Here is a 24041-nt window from a genome sequence, read left to right on the forward strand (position 1 = left end):
TGATTTACTGGGATTTTCACACACAACCATCTCTAGGGTTTACAGCAGGAGAATGGTCAGAAAAAGAAAATATCCAGCGAGCGGCAGTTGTGTGGATGAAAATTCCCTGTTGATGTGAGAGGTCTGAGGAGAATGGGCTGACTGGTTCGAGATGATAAGAAGGCAACAGTAACTCAAATAACCACTCCTTACAACCAATGAATGCAGAATACCAAGTCTGAACGCACAACACGTCGAACCTTGAAGGGCTACGGCAGCAGAAGACCACACTGGGTGCCACTCCTGTCAGCTAAGAACAAGAAACTGAGACTACAATTCGCACAGGCTCACCAAAAGTGGACAATAGTAGATTGGAACAACGTTGCCTGGTCCGACGAGTCTCAATTTCAACTGTGACATTCAGATGGTAGGATCAGAATTTCAGCACGAAAGCATGGATCCATCCAGCCTTATATCAATGGATCAGGTTGGTGTAATGGTGCGGGGGATATTTTCTTGGCACACTTTGGGCCCCTTAGTACCAATTGAGCATTGTTTAAATGGCGCAGCCTACCTGAGTATTGTTGCTGACCATGTCCATCCCTTTATGACCACAGTGTACCCATCTTCTGATGGCTACATCCAGCAGGATAATGCACCATGTCACAAAGCTCATATCATCTCAACATGACAATGACTTCACTGTACTCCAGTGGCCTCCACCGTCACCAGATCTCAATCCAACAGAGCACCTTTGGGATGTGGTGGAATGGGAGACTTGCATCATTGATGTGCAGCCAACAAATCTGGAGCAACTGTGTGATGCTACCAACACCTTGTTGAAAGTATGCCCAAAGAATTAAGGTACCATATTTTTCAGGCTATAAAGCACACCGGGTTATAAGCCGCAGTATCAATGATTGACTGCTAACGGGTCCTTTGGCGCATAAGGCGCATTAAATGTAACAAAACTCAGATAAGTCAAACTTTATTCAACTCACTTGTGACTGATAGCGTTGAGTTTGAAACCCGCTTTGTAAGCATGTCTCTTAACAGGAGCCATTTTTGGAGCAGCGGGTATAGAAAATTAATGAATGAATGCACAAACCTTAATGTTGAAGCACAGATCGTATTACTCCGCGAGGCTCGTGACTACGGTGGCCGTAATGCTCAATCCATCAAGCAGTGCAGCTTCGTAGCTTACCAAGGCCGTGCTAAAACATTTTTGACAGATTTTTGAGTGCCGTGTACCACATAAAATCGGTTCTAGGTCAGAAAGCACAACCAGAATTAATTCATACATTGGGCGCACAGATTTTAAGGTGCACTTTTTTAAGGCAAAAAGCTGTTTGCAGATGTGCTGCGGTTCACCAGTGCACTTTTTTCTATGGACTAGGATTTTCAGACCATGCCACAGCGAGATTGATGCTTGAAATATGAGGTAATAGTTTCTTTGCGGCATCTTCTAGAAATCACATGAGAGGTAAATATTGAATGGAGTAGATCTCTGCCTTGTTCAAACTGTGATCACATGCTGATTCCACCTCCTTTCCTTACCAGAAATCTGAGGCTTAAATGTCACAGGGGGTTCTAAATGTTTGTTTCTCTTGAAAAATCAACCTTTAGGGCCAAAGGAGAGCATCAAGCTTACTCTTACTCTCTTGGCTGGAAATGTGAGGGTGGGCATGCAGGCATATGGCTGTCGAGCATGCACAGGAAGCAGCATGTGATAGCTGTGGAAATCATAATTTTCACTTCATGACACATGTACAGAATGTATCCATACATTCAGTTGGATACAAAATTAGTATATACCTCTAAGTACCGGAGTATTTTTCAGGGAATGACAAACTCTAAATTACCATTAGGAACACCTACAAAACTACTAGGTCTGGATGTGTACCACAAGACATAAAAAAACAAAAACAAACTCAAGTATATGATTTCAAATACTTGGAACTTCAATATTACCATTTGAAGATAGAACACAAGTACAGCAGTATGTCATCACCAAAGTGTTTAAAAGATTTCTCCATCAACTTTCTGTGTGTGTGGGCGGGTGGTGTTCAGGGTTTTGTCCGCATCCGGAATTGACTTAATGAGAAAAAAAATGAAACAAAAAGCTTGCGCCGATTTGAATCAAGGAGTGTCCCATGGGACTCTCAATGACACTATCAGTTCTGTTTATCTAAATCAGAGAAACTCATCAAACTGGTTACAGACGTTCAGGGTTATGTCTCTGCAAATTCATCTTAAGTGGGTGTACAAAATAATTGTAGAGTGAATGGATTGATTGTCATTGGTTTGTCAGAGGAGTTTAATAGCCAAATATAAAACAAAAAAAGATAACATCCAAAGCAACCTGCGCATATCTTCAGATATTCACATTTACGAGTCTTACGTGGGTGGTAGAGAAGTGAAATGTGCCGGAAGCTAAAAGGTGTTTAGTTTTAACAAGAATTACTTGTTAGGCAGAGATATGAAACGTTTTAAGAGCCAACTTTCCAGCGTTTTCCAGAAAAATCAGCATTTAAAACAAAACTTTAAGTTTGGTTTATGGCTTATTTATGTGGATCTGAAAAACCGAGGAGCAGCGAGGGATGTTCAGTTTCCAAAAGCATCTGTACACCCCAGCAAAACTCAAGAAGGCACAACGTTTGCTAATGTTAGAAAAACATTAATAAAAAAAACTTTCAAATTAAATATCAGTCAAAACTTTGTAGTTACATTCATGTATGGATTTTGTACTTTGTACACAGTTTCTTCAAAAGCCAGTGCTGCAGTTTCATCGTGCCATTTTCTCAGTAGTGATGCCTTCTGTTTAGGAAGACAACTACAGCGAGTCCAGTATGTCTGTATAAACTTTATGGCACTGATTATTCACTTGCACAATGTCCAATACAGCGAGCGTAACAACACCCTCAGATCTAAATGGGTTGTGGAACTGGTTAGTGCAACTATGAAGACTGTATCTGCCTCTTCGAAACAAACACTATTTTTTATCTAGATGACTTCCTGTGATAGCCTCAGTCATTTGATAATATGCTCTGAGTAAACACATCGAGCATGGGCTTCAGATAATTTAACAGTTCAAATAAAACATCCAGTTTACAGTTAAACAACACAGGGTTTTGACTGTGATCGAAGAGTCATGGTAGAAATACCCAGACTGGCCCTACATGCCCTGTTGGAACAACTTCTGGAGCCAAAGATAAGAAATTAAAAGATAAAAAAAATTCCTTCATTTGGCAAAGCTGGCTTCCTGTGTGCCTCTCAGGTTTCTATGCTATAGTAAGTAATGACGTAATTCAGGCTGCAGCATGCTTTTTAGTACATGCTGAGCTTGCACAAAAAGCTGAGGTAGAAAAAGTATAAATAACTGTATTAACTACAATAAAAACGCACACACAATTGAGCAGTGCTACACTTGTATGGAATTGAGCCTAATTTTGTTTCAAGAGCATCTGTACTGTTCAGTTCATATAACATTTTAGAAGATAAAAACTTTTTTTTTACCCACTTCTATCTTTGCAGACAGTTGAACTGGATAGATCATTTAACATTTGTTCCTTTTTTAAAAAAATGTTGTGGCTTAATATGCTCATTTTTAATCACAATTGCTTATGCTTTTAATAACATAAGTAACAGCATATTTTGAGAGCAGCCTTATTGAGAACTGGGCTGTGTTAATATACGTTATGATACCTTTTTAAGAAAAAGATGCACGAACAGAGTACCTAGGTGCCCATTTTAGCCTACTCTAGTAATTCAAAACCAAAGGCATTATCTGGGTGTATTAATCATGGTTTTGGGAAGCATGGTTTTGTATTTGCATGCAGTTTAAAGCTCGGTTTTGGTTGGACTGACATACTTATTCATTTTTTTCTCAAGTTTTGTGTAAATCAAACAAGTTCATTTCCTGGACTGTGGTTGAAAAGTATAACCTTTCATCAGTTCTGAAAGATATTCTTAGCCACCAGCAATAAAACTGACTACCTGATGATGTGAGGTTAGTGTTTAGTCTGAAGCGTTCTACCTTAAAGTCAAAGCTGCAGAGGCTGACTGCATCACTGTCATCCTTCTCTCTGTGCTTCCGCTTCTGTGGAGAGATAAACAGGTAGGGTATTAGCAGGAGTGTTCAACGTGTACCATAGAAACACAATGCTTTATATCCAAAATCATTATGATTCATATCCCCATTCCACCCTTGCTCATCTACTATCTCCCCACTCTAGCTACTGTCAATCACATTATATTAGAGGGTTCAGGTGTTTTTTTACACCAAAAGTAGACAATTTAAATGGGTGTTTTTAAAAACAATTTGCACACCCATTCAAACAAAATGATGAAATTCTTTTCCACGGTACTTGCATGTTTAACCTAACTGCTGAGGGGGCTATAATGTATTCAAAACTGGTCCTGTAACCATCCCTACATCCCATAGTGGTGGTAGAAGACAAGCCTGTAACTACAACAACATGAGAATATGGCGTTACACTATATTCAACAGGTTGTATTAGACCACAGCTTCTTATCATGACGTCTTTCAGAGAAAATTTGTTATTTTTGATTGGACACGCAGCGGAACTGAGAAAGAGTTGCCAGCTGGCTTTGTATCAGGTAAAAAGTTTAAAATCAATCAAACTCTTTTTGTCTACGAGTTTTTTGCTGTCAGGTTCAGAGTCTCTGTGTGAGACCTTCCAGTCAGTAATTGTGAGTTTTTGTTCAGGAAACTGAACCATAATAGCTCTTGTAGCCTTAAGCGCAGCACCCTCATTGAAAATTAGCATGCACACTCGGGTGTTCTGTTCCTATAAATGTTGACTTTATCTGGAGATGATAAATACTTTAATTTAAAACATATACTACTGCTACAGTAATAGAATTTGTTAGAACTAAAGTGCATCCCTCTAAACGCAAACAAAAGACCCACAAGTAGAAATATTTACAGCTACTTCTTTGTTCAAAATGTGGACCAATTATGCTCATTTCCCTTGTGGTTCTTTTGTAAAGCTACAAAAGACTGCTGGAGGTCCAACCTGGAACAGGAAAGGTTAATTAGGCAGCAGGGCACTTAAACACATGCATGTGGCTGGTGAGTCAGTCAAGGAGGAAGAGTAAGTTAAGAGGTGAGAACAGAAGTCTAGCCTGTTGTAAATGCATTAAAGAGCACTAGTGGCTTGAGACCCCTGGGGCTCCGTTACTATGCTCCATTAAACAAGGAGGCGTAAGTACTTGTGGCTGGGCACAAAGAACAAAGATTGAAGACCTGATTTATCAGTGAGGTGAGGAGGACCAAAGTAGACACATAATGGTCAGGGATGGGCGAGTTGTTTGTTTTCCCACATCCCAAAAAAACAGCTATTTGCTCAACAAGTTTAACTAAACACTTTCAATATCTTCTCCCTGCATGCACGGCAGTTATTACTGTGTCTGAGTGTGAGCTTAACGTAACAATGAATCCCACACTTTCAGTGTTCAGAGTTGGTTGCATCTCAGTAGGAGGCTGTGAATAGAACTTCAAATAACAAAAGGTTGTGTAACTCACTTCTCGTCAGCAGACTTTCATTCTGAGCCACAGATGAGCACAGCATGGACTTTCTTCAGTAGTTTTAGTTAAGCTCACAATAAAAACACATGTGAGAGCAAGAGGACAACTTTGTCATGCAGAATGGAGTGGAACAGAGAGGAAGAGAAAATATAACTGCCGAGATCAATTAAATAGCAGATCCATTGCATGACTGGGTATATAACTGCCCTTTGAAAAGTCCCCACCTACAACTTGAGGAGCATTATCAAAGTAATGTTGGTAAAGGTAAAAATGCTAAGACTTAACATTCATCATCTACAGTACATACTCTCATCAAAAGGTTCAGAAAATCTGGAGGCATCTCCGTATGCAAGTGACATAGCAAAAATCAATACTGGACACCTGTGATCTCTGGGCCCTCAGTTGGCACTGCATTAAGAACAGGTATGATTCAGTCATGGAAATGACGGCAGGGCTCAGGAACACGTTCAGATGTAATAGTCACTTGTAATAACTGTTCACAAAGTTTGCTATGCCATTTAAGCAGGTTGCATACTGCAGCTATTACAACAGCATGACTTTGTGTTAGGAGATTCTGAGTGCTGGACTGACCTTGCCTGTGGTCCAGACCCTTTCATCAAATAAAAACATTTGGTGCACCATGAAATGCAAAATATGACAAAGAACACCTGGGACAGATCAGCAGCTAGAATTCTATATCAGAAATTGGGCTACAGTCCTCTCCCAAAGATCCAGTAGTTGCTTTTTTCAGTTCCCAGACATTTACAGACTGTGGTTAAAAGAAGGGGGATGCTACACAGTGGAATACATGGCCCTGTCATGATTTTGTGTTGTGTTGCTTTCATCAAATTCCACTGTGAATGACAGGGATGTCCGACAGACATGCTGAGACAGTACAAGTATCCAATTCTAAAAATGCAAAACTCGAAATTGATTGTACAAACTAGTATCCGATAGCAGAAAATTTAGATCAAGCACTACATTTTCCCTTCATGCCCTGCTTTATACGTGCCCGATTAAGGAGCCACGCCAAAGCATTTCCTATTGTAGTAATACGTCTTATGGGGAGAATCTCCAAATGTGAGGCACAGGTGCGAACAGGCAACTACAATGAAAGTGTCAAGCTAATTGTATAGACATCTTCGTGTGTTTATCTGTGGAAATGATTTATGACATTATATTGTTTTTTTTTCTTCTAATCAGTCAACATCTGTACCTTCAGTCACAAGAAAAAAGACAAGTTGATATGGTCTCAAAGCCTTAATATTGAGAAACACCGGTGAAAGACACAGCCTACATGCACAGAAGAAGCTTGACAAGATCTGTAAGGAAAGTACTTTGACAAAGTGTGTGCAAGCACAGCCCAGACCTGTTGCTGTTTGAGGCAAAGGGTGCACAGAGCGAAAAAGGACTTGATTCAGGTTATTCAGGGTAAAAAAAAAAAAAAAAAAAAGATTCATGGGATTATTCTATTTCTAAGAACCTGCACGTGTATAAAATTACAAGACAAAAACTTATGGCAAAAAAAAAAAGGCATTGATGAGATAATTGATTTATTTATGCTCATCTTTTGCTCTCTAGTTTCATATCAGCTTGATCAACAGTATTTGTGTGTGGGTTTGCGTATACATAATGTTTATAAATAACTTTTGCCAAACATTATGAAAATGTTTAAGAAAAGACTTAAAAAGCCTTGCTAGTGGTCTTGGTGTATAGATCTGAGATCAGCTGACGTCAGGGGCTCACGGTTTGTGTAATGTGTGTGTGCGAAAACTTCTTCCAAGTTAAATATTGCCTTAAACTCAGGTCTTACTCATGAGATAAAAATGACACAGGGGTAATCTCTGTGCAAAAACAGTCACACTGGGGTCATGAAGAGAATTGTCAGGCCTTTTCCTGCCACCCCTCGTATTTCCTCAGTCAGCAGCTCGCATATGAAAGTAGAGTGTAAGCAGCAACATATTCAAAAGCTGGGATGGTACCAAAGTAAATATTCTGATACTCCACCCCTTTTTCCATTGTAGCAGCTTACATAGAAACAGAAACTGTAGCAGGTTACATTGTTACTCATGTAGGGAGCGACAGAAACAGACATAATTCAGAACTGCTATTACTACACACAAATTTCAACACTTCCAGACAATGAGAAATTGTGCTGTGTGTGGGAGAGGTTCTTTGCCCGTCATGGCAAAAATGAATTAACAGTTAATTCATTTATGAATTAATTAAACAACTACTTAATATTACCATGACATCATGGGTTTGATGAAGAAAAATCAGTCCTTTGACCTGTCAAACAGCTCATTCTGGCCCTATTCTAGAATAAGAGGACAAACTAGCCAAAGAAATTGTGAACTTCTACATTCTGAGACTTCAGTGAAAAGAAGTAAGCATTAATAATAGGTATTTACTGAACAGACAGCGAGAGGAGGAGGAAGAAAAGTGGAAAAACAAAAAGAAGAATCATCTTGGTAGCCTTAGGTCTACGGCAGTTCTGATGGAAAGATATGTATGTTTTTTAAGAGGTGGAGGCATAGAAGCAAGCTGGGTGGAGCCACAGTCATCCCTTACAAGCTATTGTTCATCTCAATCCATCTCAATCACGTGTAAATGATAGTAACACCATGAGTTGGTCTGTTGACAAAGTACGCAGCCCTCGTCATTAAGTCAGTTTGACTACTCTGCATGGTGGCTATGAGCACAGTAGTGAAGTTTGGAGCTGCCGGTTCTGTGACCTGTTCTGTGGCCATATTCTTACAATAATTTATTTGCTTTTATAAAACAAAATCATATTTAGCCAAATAGTCAAAATACATATATCAATAAGCATACATATATTGCTAATGTCTGTCACCACATGAAAACTGTCATATTCTAATGTAAATTTTAAACTAATGCAAGGGTTGGAGGATGTAGGAACATTTAAACTAAGGAAAAACCACAATATAAAACTAAGTATTTCAGTTAAAATTCAGCACATCTGTAGCATTTACCCTCTTGATGTCTTTGTACGAAGCTGTCGAAAGGAACTACAGGAAAAGCACAACTTCAGCCCTGGCAAGTTACAGGCAGTTCATTTAGTGGGTCATGGGGCAGCTGAAAAGCTACTACATGTCTAGCTGTAGCTGGATCCCATTAGAACGTACAAAACCGCTCTCGCATTGGGGGAGAGGAACAAGACTATACACAATGCGCAGTTTTCTCAGTTAAAAGAAATACCAAAACTACAAAAAAAAAAAAAAGACTAATCCCACAAATCACTAAAAATGGGTTATTTCGCTTGTTACTGGAGCATAAATTCCCAGTTGTTCTTTAAGTGCGTTTGCCCTCAGTACTCTAAGGGCCACAATGTGCTCACAGAACTGGAGTTACATCCAGTAATTACCTCCCAGAGGATCAGCCCAAACACCATGACAAATTTAAGGGAGGGCAATACCCTATATCCTACAGGCTGTCCTAGCTAACGATTTCAAATAATCAAGACAATTATATCAATTCATCATTTTTGGCAGGGCTGTAGGAAGCCAGCAATAGAAATTGGGACCGGTAGTGAGCTGCCAGCTATATATTACCGACTTATAGACTGCTAAAATTGATCAGTCTAATTTTTTTTCATGTCTGAGTTGTTGGTTTAGGTTATAAACTCTTTATATGAGGCTATGGTTGGTAAACCTGTGTTACCGACAAAAAAAAGAGTGAGCTTTACACACTGTTGAAGCCTGAATTACAACAGCGTTATTGAAAATTGATGCGTGCACCCTCTTGATTCCAGTAAACACCCAACTACTACAGAACCATTTGATACAGTACTCATGATGACTAAAAATTTCTTTTTGCACTCAAAAGCCAGATGTTAGAGGATGTTAGCAGAGTTTTTTTGACCAATGGAAATAAAACTGGTAGCATTTGTGTCACGCTTAAGGTGTTTTGTGCAACCAACTGTAGGTTTTCCTGAGTTGTATCCTTCTATGAAGCCATGTTCAGATGACACTCAAATCGAGCAAATTGTCTGCATTTATAAAGTGTTCTTCTACCTTAGTGGTTTTCATAGCGCTCAAATTTATTATTTTTTTTCTGTTTATCCATTCAGACACCAGTGGTGGCTTGGCTGCCATCAGGAGTAACTTCCAGTGCTTTGCATATAGAAGGGCTGAGGAGTAAACCATTTAGTGGACTATCTAGCCCTCCAGCAATTTGATAGATTTGCTACAAAAGTGTGAAATCAGCTCATACCAATCCAAAAATAGGGCAGAAAAAAAGACACAAAAATGTACTTTCTATAATGTCAAACTACAGCTTCAAGGGAAAAAAACCCAAATACTTGACAATGGGAGAAAACTAATACTGATATAATAATAACCATCCAGGTACCACTTTTATTTGAATGACTATCATTGCTTGACTAACTATAGTCTTCATTTGGCAACCACATTAAATTGCATCATCTGATTAAAGCTGGAATGCTGCTTATGAGACAGGCTATTCTTAAAGCTGACGTCTCTGGTTGCCTGAACTTGTTGCTCGATGTGTAATTCTCAGTGTTAATTACCTTCACATTCCACTAAACACGTCAGTTTGATCTCCTTCACCTTGGCAGTTTGCTGGAAACCTGACTCGCATTTTCTTCATGAGAAGCAGTCCTCATGAATTCCAAGGGATGCGGTAAAGCACCCAGTAAATGCTTGCCTTACCTGCTAAGTGTCTGGGAAGCCAATGTACTTCAAACCACACCTAACCCTTCCCCTGACAAAGGTATGAAAGAGAGAAAAGGAGAAAAAAAAACACTTCAAAGCAAGCTAAACTCTGAAAAACCTTGAAGCTTTAATGGTAGGGTTGAGATTAAAGAGGCATTTAGACAAAGAGATTTCTAGCATTTTTCTTATTGCCAACTATTTGAAAGATTTATAAATAACAGAAAAAATGGGGGAAAAGGGGGGGATTAAACTGAAAGAGTGCACTAACATGTTTCACATGGTTTTGGGGGATGAATTAAGTGTGCCATGTTTCTGAATCAAAGGCAGCAGGCTGGCATGAGATAAAGAGCCACTGACCTTCCTCCCTCCTCTTTTTTTTCCTCCTCTGCCTTCAGATGAGTGAAGGATTGTTTTTCATGCAGCTGTAAACCTTGGAAAGCCTTCACACCGCTCAGGCTGCTCTCCATCTAATCTGTTTGCTCTTTCTGTTTCTAATCACCTTGTTTCATTTTAAACTAACTGTAAATCGCAAGTGGACCAGTCTGTTAAAGAAAGCAAATCTCTGTGGGCCATAATGTTCCTTTTAGCAGTGGGGGGACTTCTTTATCCAACCTTTTGGTCTCACTTGGCTACGTGAGCAGGCCTTGTTTCAGCGATGTGGTAGCCATGTTGCAACAGTCACCAAAGTTGTTAGATAAGGTATGAGATGGAGATGTATTTAGATGAAAGCAGGCCTGGAATGTAAAGCAACTTTGATCAATTTCACTTCACTGATAGGAGGGAATCAAGGCTGGTGTCTGCACCGAAGTTGAGCATAGATTTAGCAGACTTTGAAGTGGAGGTTGCTAACCTCAGTAAAGATTATTGTTGTATTTGCTGAAACCATCAATATATCCTTAAAGTAGTACATGAGGAGATTAAAGGAAAAAAAAGAAAAATTCTTCAAGATTGCTCAACTGCTGCCAATATGATTTGTAGGAATAGACTGCTCTTGAATGGAAACAATCCATCAGTCTGGAAATGCTTTGAATGACCATAAATTGACACACTCGATTAGTGCGGTTACATGCGGGCAATCGGATCGGATTAATGGCTAAATTACAATAAAATTGAGTTATTCAGCTCATTTAGACAACTTAATCTGACAAGAAATCGAATCGGATCGGGTTACTTGCGATCGAATTAAGACCCCGGGATAACTCGATCCGATTGCCCACTTAACGTGCCTGGAGACGACGGTGGATAGGATCGAGCGTTCTGCGCATGCTCGAGATTTTTCCCCGCGATCGTCACCTGGACGTGGAAGGACACGATGTTACTATTGTTGTCACTGCCGTCATGAAGAAACAAACAACGCGATGGAGATTGTGCATCGCGTTTGTGCCATAACCAGCTCATCACAAATATAGAGGGACGTAGCTTCATCTTGCTCTTCGTTTGCCATCTTTCTCGAATGCCTTAGTTTTGTTGTTGTTGGTGGTGAAGACGTCAACCGGAAGTGGCTCTATTAGCGATAGTTGAAATGGGTACAGCGCCACTTATCTAATGTGGTATTGCATGCTTTGTGCCAGTGATTCGATTCATTCACCGCCATGTAACAAAGGATAATTACCCTTGCACAGATAAGGAGCATAACCCAACTATAGCTATAATCGAGTTAATCTCATCATGTAGACCCACTGATTGTCTTAATGGCCATGTTTTCAATCACAATTTCTAAAGCATTTGACAAAAAAACATGTTTTGACAGATGTGGACCCAAAATATCTAAGTTTCAGGCCAAAATATTAACATACTCTTAAATATTCCCAGCAGGAAACCACCAAAAGTGGAAATGAGCAACAATTCTCAAACCATGTATGACTACATTTTGCCCACCTGGTACTTTTGAATTACCAATGCAGAATAACTGTTAAAACTCATGCTAAGTGATTAACTAGAGAAATGTGTCCCTCTCTGCTAACTGGAATATAGAAGCACTTTTGTAGTTTGAGTCTGCAATTTGCAAGCTACTCCCAGAATTTAAAATACAACCCAGGATGCTGTGCTACAAATCAAATTAAATAGTGAAACTTAACTTGTGACCCTATACAGTAGCACCTCAGAGGATTCTCCATTTTAGGAGAGCTTGATGAACACTGCCTTTGGCAGTATCCCTCTGTTTTGTTGAAGGCATGTTTAGTTGCTTTTTATGATTTTGCTCTACAGTAAGGATTTCATTGTTCTATGACAATGAGCAGCACTACAGTTTCAGAGACTTTGTTGAAAACCCAGAGGCAAGATTTAAAGTGAAAACGCACAGCGCTCAAGTGGAGTCCTGAATTACATGTTATGTCAAGAGTTAGCCAAAAGTTTGCTAAAAGCAAGGGCTGGGAAATGTGTGGACACACACAAACACCTACTATAATATATATACTACTAATATATATACTAATACATATACACACACACTGTATACATACAACTAATCCTATGAAGTAAATCAAGTTCAACTTTTTACAATTTTACTAAGTTATGTGACGGCAGAGTGAGTTTCTGGAGGATATATGCTCACCAAGTTGAAGTCCCATTGTAGTCCAGGAGTGAGAAAGGTGAAGGAGCTCCCTCTTCGCAGTGACCTGTATTATGAAAAATAGAGAAAGGACATATATCAGAGCTGAGGATGTCAAGAGATCTTTTTTTCTCCTGGAAATATTGCTGAAAAGACAGATTTAAGTCCCCAATGGAGTTCATCTTGACCTATTGTTCACACCAAAAGCTGAGTAAAGCTGAGTTCAAAGTATTCATAAGGTGATATGGAGGAATATTACTCAGAATGGTGGTGTCCTGAGAAATTATTTCCCTGCAAATACCTACCACAGCCTCAACATGATGCAGCTGCAGTTCAGAACAAGGCTAACAGATGAAAATCTCCCCAGTCAGACAAAGGGAACATGTTCACAGTTCACTTCACCAAAGAAGCCTCAATAAACACAAAGCTATGTCCCAAGACCCCCGTGACATTTAAAGGAGGAGTCATTTATCTCACACCTTCCACCCCCTGAAAAACATGGGGGGCACCCAATTTAATTTTGCTGGGTCTTCTGACAGAGAGTAGCTTTTTACCTTTTTTGGGACTCTACAGTGGATTGTCCCCACCAAATCAGCCATGAAAACTGGAAATTTCTCCCATGTCAAACGACTTATTTTCAACCTGTGCGATTAATAAATTGTCTTTGTGGGGTCAAGCTGAATAAGGCCACAGCGAGGAGAATTATACAACACATGCTCAGTGAATGGATGGTTACACAAAGAGAAGAAAGAGATCAAAGTAGTGCTTAAGCGGTGCCTTGAGCCAACAATAAATATTATCTTTATTAAAGATCACAATGTATTACTTGGTAAGAAAAGTGTGCCTCAGAATGCCATACATGGCTAAGTAACCACACAACTTAGTAATAAGTAAATTCTAATTAAATACTGGCTGAAATTTCAAATAGAATTTTTGTTTGCCTAGGAAAAAGGTAAAGAAATGAGAGGCAATTTCATTCTTTCTAAGTGCTATAAAAATTTTTTTAAAAAAAATCAATGCTCAAATTTGAGCAGTGATCAATCCTCAAATTAGTTCACAAATGTCTTGATCAGTTACTATTCAAATTGTGTGGTCCAGAGCTATAAAAGGAGCATAGAATTAAACATTCTCACATTTGCAATAATGGCACAGCTGACCGAAACAGAGAGGGACATTATAGGGACTATAGGGATTATAAATCAGATTGAGGCTGCCCAGACCAGAAAACAAGGTTTAAAAAGTAACAGAATGCTAATCACTCCACAACTGTGGATTTGCACAAATATCATGTGACCACTGGTTGAACAAATTCACTGTCCACCTGAGAAACAGATTTTAAAGGTATACCCTACCCATACTGCTACATTTGTGACAACAGGCCAGTGAATTTTAAGTGATTATTTATTCTTTATGTTGATTTTGGTTTTTCTAGGATCCCTCTAACAGTAACGGATAGTTCTGCATTAAAACTCTTGACAAAAATTTGATGCATAAATCTTTTTTATTCAGCCTTGGTGGTGGGGGTTTGCAGTATCAGACTGCTAATCTCTGGATTTGGAGTGGAGTATGTTTAAAGTAAACTATCAAGCAAAAGTGAATTACCAGACCAAGCAAGCATGACAATGTGGTGAAGAAAAGAAAAACAATGTCGCTCATCTATCTTTTTTTAAGTGAATTTAGGTCATAAATGGTGTTAAAATAGTTGGTAATACTGAAGATTTATTTCGTGGGGGTAGGGGACCTTAGATGGTAGGACTGAAAAAGGTATCAGCATCCAGGGAATGCTGAGCTGCTCAGAAACACTTGTTCTGTGTGTGTGTGTCCGGCAAGTGCTGCTCATAAGAGTGAGTCATTCCAGTCATACTGCACACACACCAACTGTCTTCCTGCAGTCAGCACTGCAGGCAGCTGCACCACTTTTTTTTTTTACATCTTTTCACATATTCTACTCTGGATTAAGTTCCTTGAACACATGAGGTACCTCCTGGCTAATAAAACTACCTTTTGACACGGTCTCATGTCTGAGAAGCACACTGCTCATTCTAATTTCACAAAGTCAGGTCAAGTTACATTTCCATGTAAAAATATGCTACTGAAAAAGGATGTTTCTGAAATACAATGTGCCTTCCAATGCACGATCAACAGGAGAGTTACGTTAAGAAAGCTATGCACTAATCCCAAACATCATTCAGCGGAGGCAGGTTTGACCGTCTGAAAGGAATTGGTTTGGATGCTGTGGATAACCATCCATCCATTTTCTATACCAATCCAACGTATCTGGCCACTGATCAACTGACTCTGTCTGGATTTATGTCAAACTTGCTGAATTGCTCATTTTTACTGCCTCTCCACAATGACAGAGCAAACAGTTACCAAGTAAATAACTGTGTGATGCAAAACCGATGCAGGGTATAATTCAGTATATATAATGTTTGCTTAAAACACTATAAAAGTATCAAGGTTGTCAATGACAAAATATTGTGCTTACGGTGTTCCTCTTACTCCTGAGTACTTCACATCCTCATTAACTGAATATGATGTACCTACGAATAAACACTGATTTGTTGCTAATTACTGCTACTGTGTTTCTGGGAAACTCAGTTAAAAAAAAATTAATATTGACAATAATGACATTTTTATAATAACAATAATAATAATAATAACAGTAAAAAAATACAAGTCAGACTGAAATGAAATGAAATGAAAACTAAAGAGAGAGGGGATATTTGGCTTCAGAGTTCCACCATGGGCCAGCTTAGATTCAGTGTCTTCTTGGACCACCCACGATGAAAATGTCAGGACGACTACTGTAAAGTGTTTGGCTAAACAGCATGTGTTGTGCAATAACAACAATAGCTACAGAAAGAAGGAAAACGAGAAGCTCCCTGGGTGTCCCGGTGGCAAGTTGGGTGTCAGAGGCTGCTACAGGTGTTGGTCCGACTTTAAACTGTCAAAACTGTTGCTAAATTACCTCAAAGACAGTTTGCTCTGTGGAAGTTTTAGTCTTCCTTTTGGCCACTCGGGCGTCAATTTGCAATCTTTAGAAAAGGCAAAGTGCTCTCGTATGAAGTAACATGAATTAGACATAACATGAATTAGGACTAGTTACGCTCCAAAATTCGTGATGGAAACGGGAGACTAATAAGATTTAGTGATTAGTAAATGTGCCTTGATGACTTCGGCATTGGCATCCATAACAAGTGGAAAACAGGGCTGTCGGTTGAGGAAGTCCCCAAGCGGTGAGTCAGGGCAGCTCAATATCGCAATATTATTGCACCATCTTTTTTTCTTCTTTTTTAAATCTATCTAGCAAATTCGTTTGTTAATTACTAAATTACAAAACTCATTGCAACATTTCCTCTGAAACGTGGCGCTTACACATTTAGAAAAAAGGTTATAAAAAAACACCTTTTAATTTACTGTTATGCGTTTATGTCTGTCTGTCACTGTCTGATTGCCTGATTGATAGATTGCCTCATTAAAATTGGCTGGTTCCCCCTTTTCATTTGGGTGAAAGCCGAAATGCTCCCAAAATACCAAAGTAACATTTGGTTTTGATACCAGTGCAACTGCCATTGTCTCCTTCTCAACTTGTCTTGTGGTGAGATCAGGTCAAGTGCGGTGATGCGGTGGCCCTGGGCAGCTCGCGGTGGGCCTCTTAATATCGCGATATTTCATTTTTGCAGTTATCGCGACAGTCCAACCTACAGGTCAGCAGAAGGGCAAACTCCAATGAACAAATTCCAATTAACAAATGCTCACTTGCACAGGGGCAGCAAATGCTCCAGAATATTTGTTTACAGCTTTCCAAATTGTCTCATTTGCTCCAGTAATTTGTTTGTTCCAGTAATTTTACAATGTTTAGGGCATTTCAGTGCAAACGTGAAAGCTGCTCGTGTGAAGTTCTTTCCAATGCCTTATAAGACTAAAACTTGTGAATGCTTGTGTACTTTTACTCAGATAAAACACTAAGTCTGAAGAAAAATTATAAATTTGAAAAAAAAACAAACAAAAAAAAAACAGTGCATAGGTTAGAATCATCAAATTAATGATTGATGAGGATAATGATTACACCCAAAATAGATCTGGGAAGTGAGGTTTACCCTGATGTTACACAGCCCTGGTCTTCCTACAAACTAATATGTGACAGAGCCAGTTAGTGTCAATGCGGTCTCTTTCAAGGCTAAGACAAATACAATACTTTCCCTGTACAGAATTCCCTGGTCTGTATACATTTCCAGTGAAATTGATTTTACATTGTCTCCACACACACCACCCCACTTGAGGTGCTACCTGATAATGTGACTGAAAGTGAATCACGACAGAAAATATGGCATCAGCAGAACAGGATGCTGATTAATCTAAAAGAGAAGCAGGGTAGGACTGCATGATCAGGCCACAGGGGTATTGGCCCCAGCTGAAATTTGATTAGCCCCTTGAAGTGCCCCTGTTTTGTCACTCATCTGTCGTTTGTCTGAGATCGATGGTCAGATTATAGGTGGGTGCAATTCCATGCCTAAACACTAGTTTAGGCATGGAATTGAGCCAAGTAGTCCAGCGGTAATCAAGTATACAGAAGAAGAAGATTTGAATGATGTTGGACAAATACTTGGCCCCTCTATGAGTATTGTGGCCTCTTGAGGGCCCCTTACTCAGAAAAATCCTACATCTGCCACTGGCGTGGCTTTCCCTTGGCAGTAGAGCCTAGTTCATACGCCGTCGACGTGACGCCATCATTGAGCATTTGAAGTTCTGCATCGAGGGAACGCGTTGCTCTGCAGTTCACCGCCATGCCACTAGAGGGGTGTGGCTGTGTGTTTGTGTGGTTTCAGGGGTTATAGCCAAATCCTTGCTTTTTCTTCCGGTCACAGTTAACAACAGTAAACAATGGCAACTGAGGTGGAGCAGCTGTATCTCATTATTGAAGAACAAATGCTTATATTGCAAATGCTGAAGCGCAGGCGACAGAGAAGATGGTCCATTGTTTACCTACCGGTCCACAAGAACTTTAAAAATGGCGGTGTAGGAAGAAAGACCGGAAATTACGTTCTGAGCAGATGGCACGTCAACATGACGCATAGTTAGGATTTCTTTGGAGGTGCGCGTCAAGCTACGCCGTCGACGTGATGCAGAAGCATAAATTAGGTTTTAGGCAAAGGCTCTGCTCCAGAGAAAATAAACACTGTGGTTTATGACATGCTTTAGACATATGGCAAGTATTGTTCTCACTCTAAGTTGGGACACATACAAGCTTACGCTATGATTTTAACATAACATCATCAAGGTGGTGAGCAAAGGTGACTAGTTTCTCACACAGAAGACATGCTAGGAATGTCACTGAAGATGTGAAACTGCAACAACTGATCAAATGCACCGTAATGTAATCTACACTGTTGTAATCCAAGTCGTGAAAGAGAAGATAAAGGAAATTTTGAAGCAGAAGCATGCACCCGATTCTTTTTTTCTATTAGCAAATGTGATCACCTACAGAACAAACCCTGAATCCTTGATGAGTTGAGGAAAAAACAGTGGCTGTTGGGCAGGAGCAAGACAGCATTAACGGTAGGTTAATGAAGTTTAAATCTTCTCTTCCCCTGATCATAATGCAGAATTAGAGATTACTTGCAAATACAATTGACAAGATTGAAGTGTTTTTGAGGACACAGTAGGAAAATTATTACTTGAATATAAATATAATAGAATGGCTGCAGGGACATACACCAGACATCAATGCCTTGTTAACAACAAATGTGTTGTCATGTCACTGTGAAGGGGAATATTTGTGTTTGTAACACTGAAATGTAAGCTGTGAGTTTCCGTTCATATTATCTACAGCGAGAGTTCACCTGTGATGTTCTAGGAGCAGGATATGTCTTACCCTGTGCCACTGGAGCTGCTGCCTGAGTCATCAGCACAGTTGTTGCCAAGTAACAAACATAACAGCACCCCAACGCATTCATACCAATCTCTGAACATTTAAACAACATCTTCCTCTCTGCTACACTTCCAACTTTCCAAAAACTTGTCAATAGCCCAACCAAAGAAATTAAAGCACTGACTTTATTTTTTGCAAATGTAAGAGATGCCTTCAGCTCCTATGCTTGTCCTTCATTGTTCAGTGGTACCCAGTGATCACAAAGCTTGAGAAATTCCGAAGGGTGCTTTGAGGCCATAGACTAAAATGTATCACATAGAGAATACATCAATGCCATGACTGTTATCACTTTCATCCCCACAAGGACAGAAAATACTTCCCCAGTAACAAGCCCTGAATCTCCCGTCACCTGAAGAAAAGAAGAAAGCCTTCAGAGAACGAGTAGTTCCCAGAAGTCTTCATACATGTAAGTATAGCCAAATTCACTGCACAAATTGCTGTCTTTAAGTTACCTGAATAGTGATAATGTCTGATGACACTGTAGTTATATCAGAATTTTATTGGTGCAGAGCCGCAGTCTGCAAATGCTTTAAGCAACTGCAAGTTTGCACATAGTCTTGATGAGCTGATTTGGCTACATCAATATACACAAGCACTTTAACATTTTTACTAAAGGATGTTGAAAAAGCATGGGAAAGGAGATGGAAGTGGTGCTTCCACACCTGGGCTTTCACCTGGTGATCGGACTAAGAATGCAACATTAACATTGGTTACAGGAAGCGATAGAGGAGACTCTGCTTTTGGAGGAAACTCCGTCAATATTTTCAGCAAAATGTTACAAAAAGTGGGATTCTTCTTTTTAATCACACGACCCCTTCAAAATACACAATAGTGCAATTAACTAACTAGACTGAAAGACTTAGAGTCAAGTTATCTGTGAGATCATCTTATGAGACTGCAGGTCCGGCACAACTGCATACGTCAGCAGCTCTGTATCCTTTTAAAGTGTCTTTTGTGAGCGAAACCAAATACCTGCTCACTTCTTGTAAACTGACTGTGGGCAGATAAGTAACAACGAAACAGCTGAAACAAAGATAATCTGAGGTTTAAATGATTGTATTGTGTTGTGTGAATATCTTAATCAAAAGATCAGGTCATGAAAAAGTTCCTACAGTTATGACTCATTGGATGTTGACTTATCTAAAATCATGTTTCACTCACGATGAGCTTTTCTTCTTAAACCTGATAGTGGTGGCTGTACGGATGTGATTTAAATCAGTACACAATTGTCACTGGCACCAGCCAGGAGACAAAGGTCCTTTCACTTCCTGTACCTGGTCACATATTTTGAAAGCAACGTGGATAATGAGTCAGTGCCTTTAGTATCCCTGTAAGCCCTGCCCTTGTTTGTTAAAGCCTGGTAACTCTGAAACTAAACCGACCCTGTGCTGACCCCAACAGCATCCATGTGTTATTCTCTGTTGTTTCTGATAAAGCAGGTCTCAAGGGACTTGTAAAAGTTTTTCTAATTTTCCTGGCAGGTGATAGTTATAGGTTTTATAAAGTTCCCATTTTTATGATGTACAAACCCCCTTCTAAAAACGTTTATGTAGACAAAATTGTATAGTTTGTCTAAGCCCATATTTTAACTATGGAACTTTTCGTGTACAATAACCTCACAATGCAGCTTAAAAACAATGTGTCAGCCTATCCTCCATAAATGTTAACTTAATATTGCAAGTACTTGGCAACAAAAAGACTGCAAAAAGTCAGCAGACTGACATTCATTGCCAGTCTCACGTGGGAAATTGGTATTTTCTCTTGCTCAATATTTCAATTTTTTTTTTTGCTCCATAAACTTTGTCATTTGGGTCAGATATTAGGTGATGTTTTCCCATGTTTGTCTGTACAGCGAGTTAGGCATCAGGCAGGGTTGGGGCTCTTTGGCACACAACATGGAAAGCTCTTAAAAAGAATCCAACAAAAATGCTTGCCAAAGTTAATCATCCCCATCCAATGTTGCTTCTATATAGAATTTTACATGTAAAGCAATCCGTTATATTCTAATATCTAATGTTGTACACACAAGTAGAGCTGGAAAATATTAAACTATCAGAGTAAAACCAAAGTTGCAATAAGAAGAGATGCACCAACAAATTGGCAAACTGGATCACATCAGCTTTTTAAAAACAAGAGGGTGAACAAGGTAATTAATAGGGCTTTTGCTTAAATAATACACAGATTCATCTTTTGACTATATTTTTAAGCAACATGTGATCTTTGCAGGACATTTCCTTACACAGTAGAACAGATGGGAAGCACTACGTTTTAACTTTTGAAATAAAAAAAAAATTGTTGGACATTTGTATATTTCTGAGAGAATAAATGAAAAAAAAATGTTAAAGAAGCATCAGGGACAGTAGCCAGAAATATTAGTATTATGAGTGGGCTATCAATTATAAATACTTTAAACGGAGACACACTTAAAAACAAAACCATAGAAAGGAGAAAAAGAGGAGGCGCTGTGCTGTTCCCGCAGTGGCCCGTTGCTACCATCATGTGGCGTTATGGGACAGACGAAAATATCTGCACTTTATTCCTTCGGAAAATTGCAATATGATTAATTTAAGCCATTAATATGTTGTTTGGTTCTTTACACACTCGTTTATAGAAAAATAAACCACCGTTAAGAATAATTTAGTCGGCAACTTGACCAGTTAAAAGAATGCAAACTATGGTAAACTTAGCTGTAAATAGTCCTATGGAGTGACAGAATTTATTGTGCCGTTTATGACGGTTCTGTTGACGTTACTACTTTTATTACTGCAGGTTCAGAGTTTGGAGTGTGGACAGGCGAGAAGAGGACTGACCGTCTCAGACTTCTTCTGGTGCTCTCCAGGGGGAACTCTTCATCGCCAGCTTGAAAAGGATTTCTCGGTCCCTCACAAATCGAAACGAGGGCTTGGACTTCACCGGTTCCGCCCTATTGAAAAAGACATTTAAATAGCAATAATATATTTAACAACAATAATGGAAGCACGTGACTATTTTTGAATAAGGCGGAAATCCAAAAATCAACCAATGAGAGAAAGACAGGAGAAGGTCCTTACTAGATGTTTGCACTTAAAGGGCGGGGCCAATGTGGTTACGCTTTAGATGTGTGTAGACACGGTTCAACACAAAAGCCCTAATACTAAGCATGGAAATGATGCTAGCCTTTTCTTGGTATAAAAAAAAAAAAAAAAAGTTTCTCGTGTTTCTATTCAATCTGTTATGTTGTTAATGCATTTGGCAGACGCTTTCATCCAAAGCGACTTACAAGTAGACATGAAGGGTAAGGGGGTCCTTAGGCAAGACCCCCTATTGGAGGTAGTGCTTTGCATGCAGGGGGTTTGAACCCAGGCCTCCCTCACGAAAGGTGGTAATAATACCACTACAATAGCCAGTCCAATCTAATTTTATTACATTCCTTGGTGTGACTCCGTTATTCCCTTTTCTACCAAATTAGCTCTAGTTATTGAATCAGTTTTAAGTTTGACAATTTTGGTGCCATCTTGCAAACCAGCCTACATGGAACATGTATCTTCTCATTCACTTAAGTTCACTTGATGGATCAAAATTGGGTCACACCTCACTTCTTGTTGGTGTAAAAAAAAGCAAACGTGTTTACTACAGATTAAATCTTTCCCTAACACCTTTATTTTTGGATGATGGATTTTAAGACAGCTATACACGAAGAGCCCCTAGTACCAATAGATTGTTAATATAACTTTCATATGTTATTACATTCCAAGCATCTTGTGTAAGACTAAGTAGAAAGACAAGGTCAGAGTTATCACTTTTTAAGAACAGTGTTGGAAAAAAAAAAAAAACTACTCACATACCCCAAAGCCATTCAGCTTTCTTGACAAACTGAAAGCCTCTTGAATTGTTCAGACGCTCCAAAGTTTGAAACTTGCACATTAAACAATTTGACTTCTTGTTAAACCTTATGAGGCCTAAAGCATTACCTGTAGAAAATACACAATATGCTATAAGCTAAAATTGATAGCTTGGTGAAACCTTCCAACACTGCTTTTATTGCCACAATTTAAGGTTGTCACATTTCTCCTTTCAAGAATGACAATGTCAATTTTCATTTCAAAGTAATTATGTTGGACTAGGAAGACCGAACTCAAGGAAAGCTTACCTTTTGCATGAAGGAACTGATTCCCAAGATCTTATATAACGTCTCACCTAAATGACAAATTTTCGAACCCCACAGTAGTCTGAGACGCTATCAAAACCCAGTCCTAATTTTATATTACCAAATACTGATGTGACACCAACAGTAAAAGAGAAAATATGTTAATATATTTGTCTGATGTTGCTACAATGTCATCATGACCTGACACTGATCTCACTTTTAAGGGATCGTCTTCTCCCATCATCCTTTTTGGAAAGGGAGAAGGATTTTCTTGACAGCAAAATACTGCCTTATAGACGACAACTTTCTTTATTTTTGGTAGTCAGTCAAATGAAGATTGTGTGATGGTATGAAGCTTTTAATAATTGTAATGTTATTTCCATTTTTGCACTACATGAATGATGTAATAACCGACTAAACAATACCATCCCTGATCTAAATTATTACATTTTTGTTTGTGTAAAAAAAAAAAAAAAAGATGTTTGCCTTAAAAATGTTGAGCTCTCAACTTTCTCCTGTATATCAAGACAATCGATGTTGCCCAAAAATGCCTGGTGTCAGTAAACAATATACTGCGCAAGTCTTTACTGAAAAGAATGTTAGAATGTTGAAAAGAATAAACACATAACTAGTCCTCCTCTGCCCTGGCATCTCCTTACTGAACGTTTTACTCTTATGGAATCTTTCAACATGGCATTCAAACCACAAAAATAATTTCTTCATTGTCAAAAATGGATCCATAAGATGACTAAAATACTTTTTCAGGTCACTATAAATTACACAGCCTCAAGTAATGTCAGCAGGTAGTTGGGAATGCAAAAGCAAGATTACAAACTCACTCTCACACAACATACAAGGGAAACTCATTTATTATAAATCATGTTGCAATCCATCAAGGACTCCAATAAATGGCAACCTTCAAAGTCTTTCCTCCAGTTTCCTATATTTGGTGATGACTCACAGATGAAGTGATCCACAGTGTCATAACCGATTTCAAATGGTGCTAGAAGGCTGCAGAGGGCTCTAAGCACCAGAGGAAATCAGTTATCTTTTGGTGGAGATAAACAGGTAAGTTCTGTGCTTGTCTTCCTGAGGCTCAGTCACTGCCAGAGCTGTCCTGCTGTCCCCAAGAACACTGATTTCAAATGGTGCTAGACAACGGGAACACATCTAAACCACCATGGGAAACCAGCTTCTTGGGGAAG

Source organism: Leuresthes tenuis, unplaced genomic scaffold, assembly GCF_036924035.1.
Source record: "Leuresthes tenuis unplaced genomic scaffold, fLeuTen1.0.hap1 SCAF_23, whole genome shotgun sequence".
Lineage (NCBI taxonomy): Eukaryota > Metazoa > Chordata > Actinopteri > Atheriniformes > Atherinopsidae > Leuresthes > Leuresthes tenuis.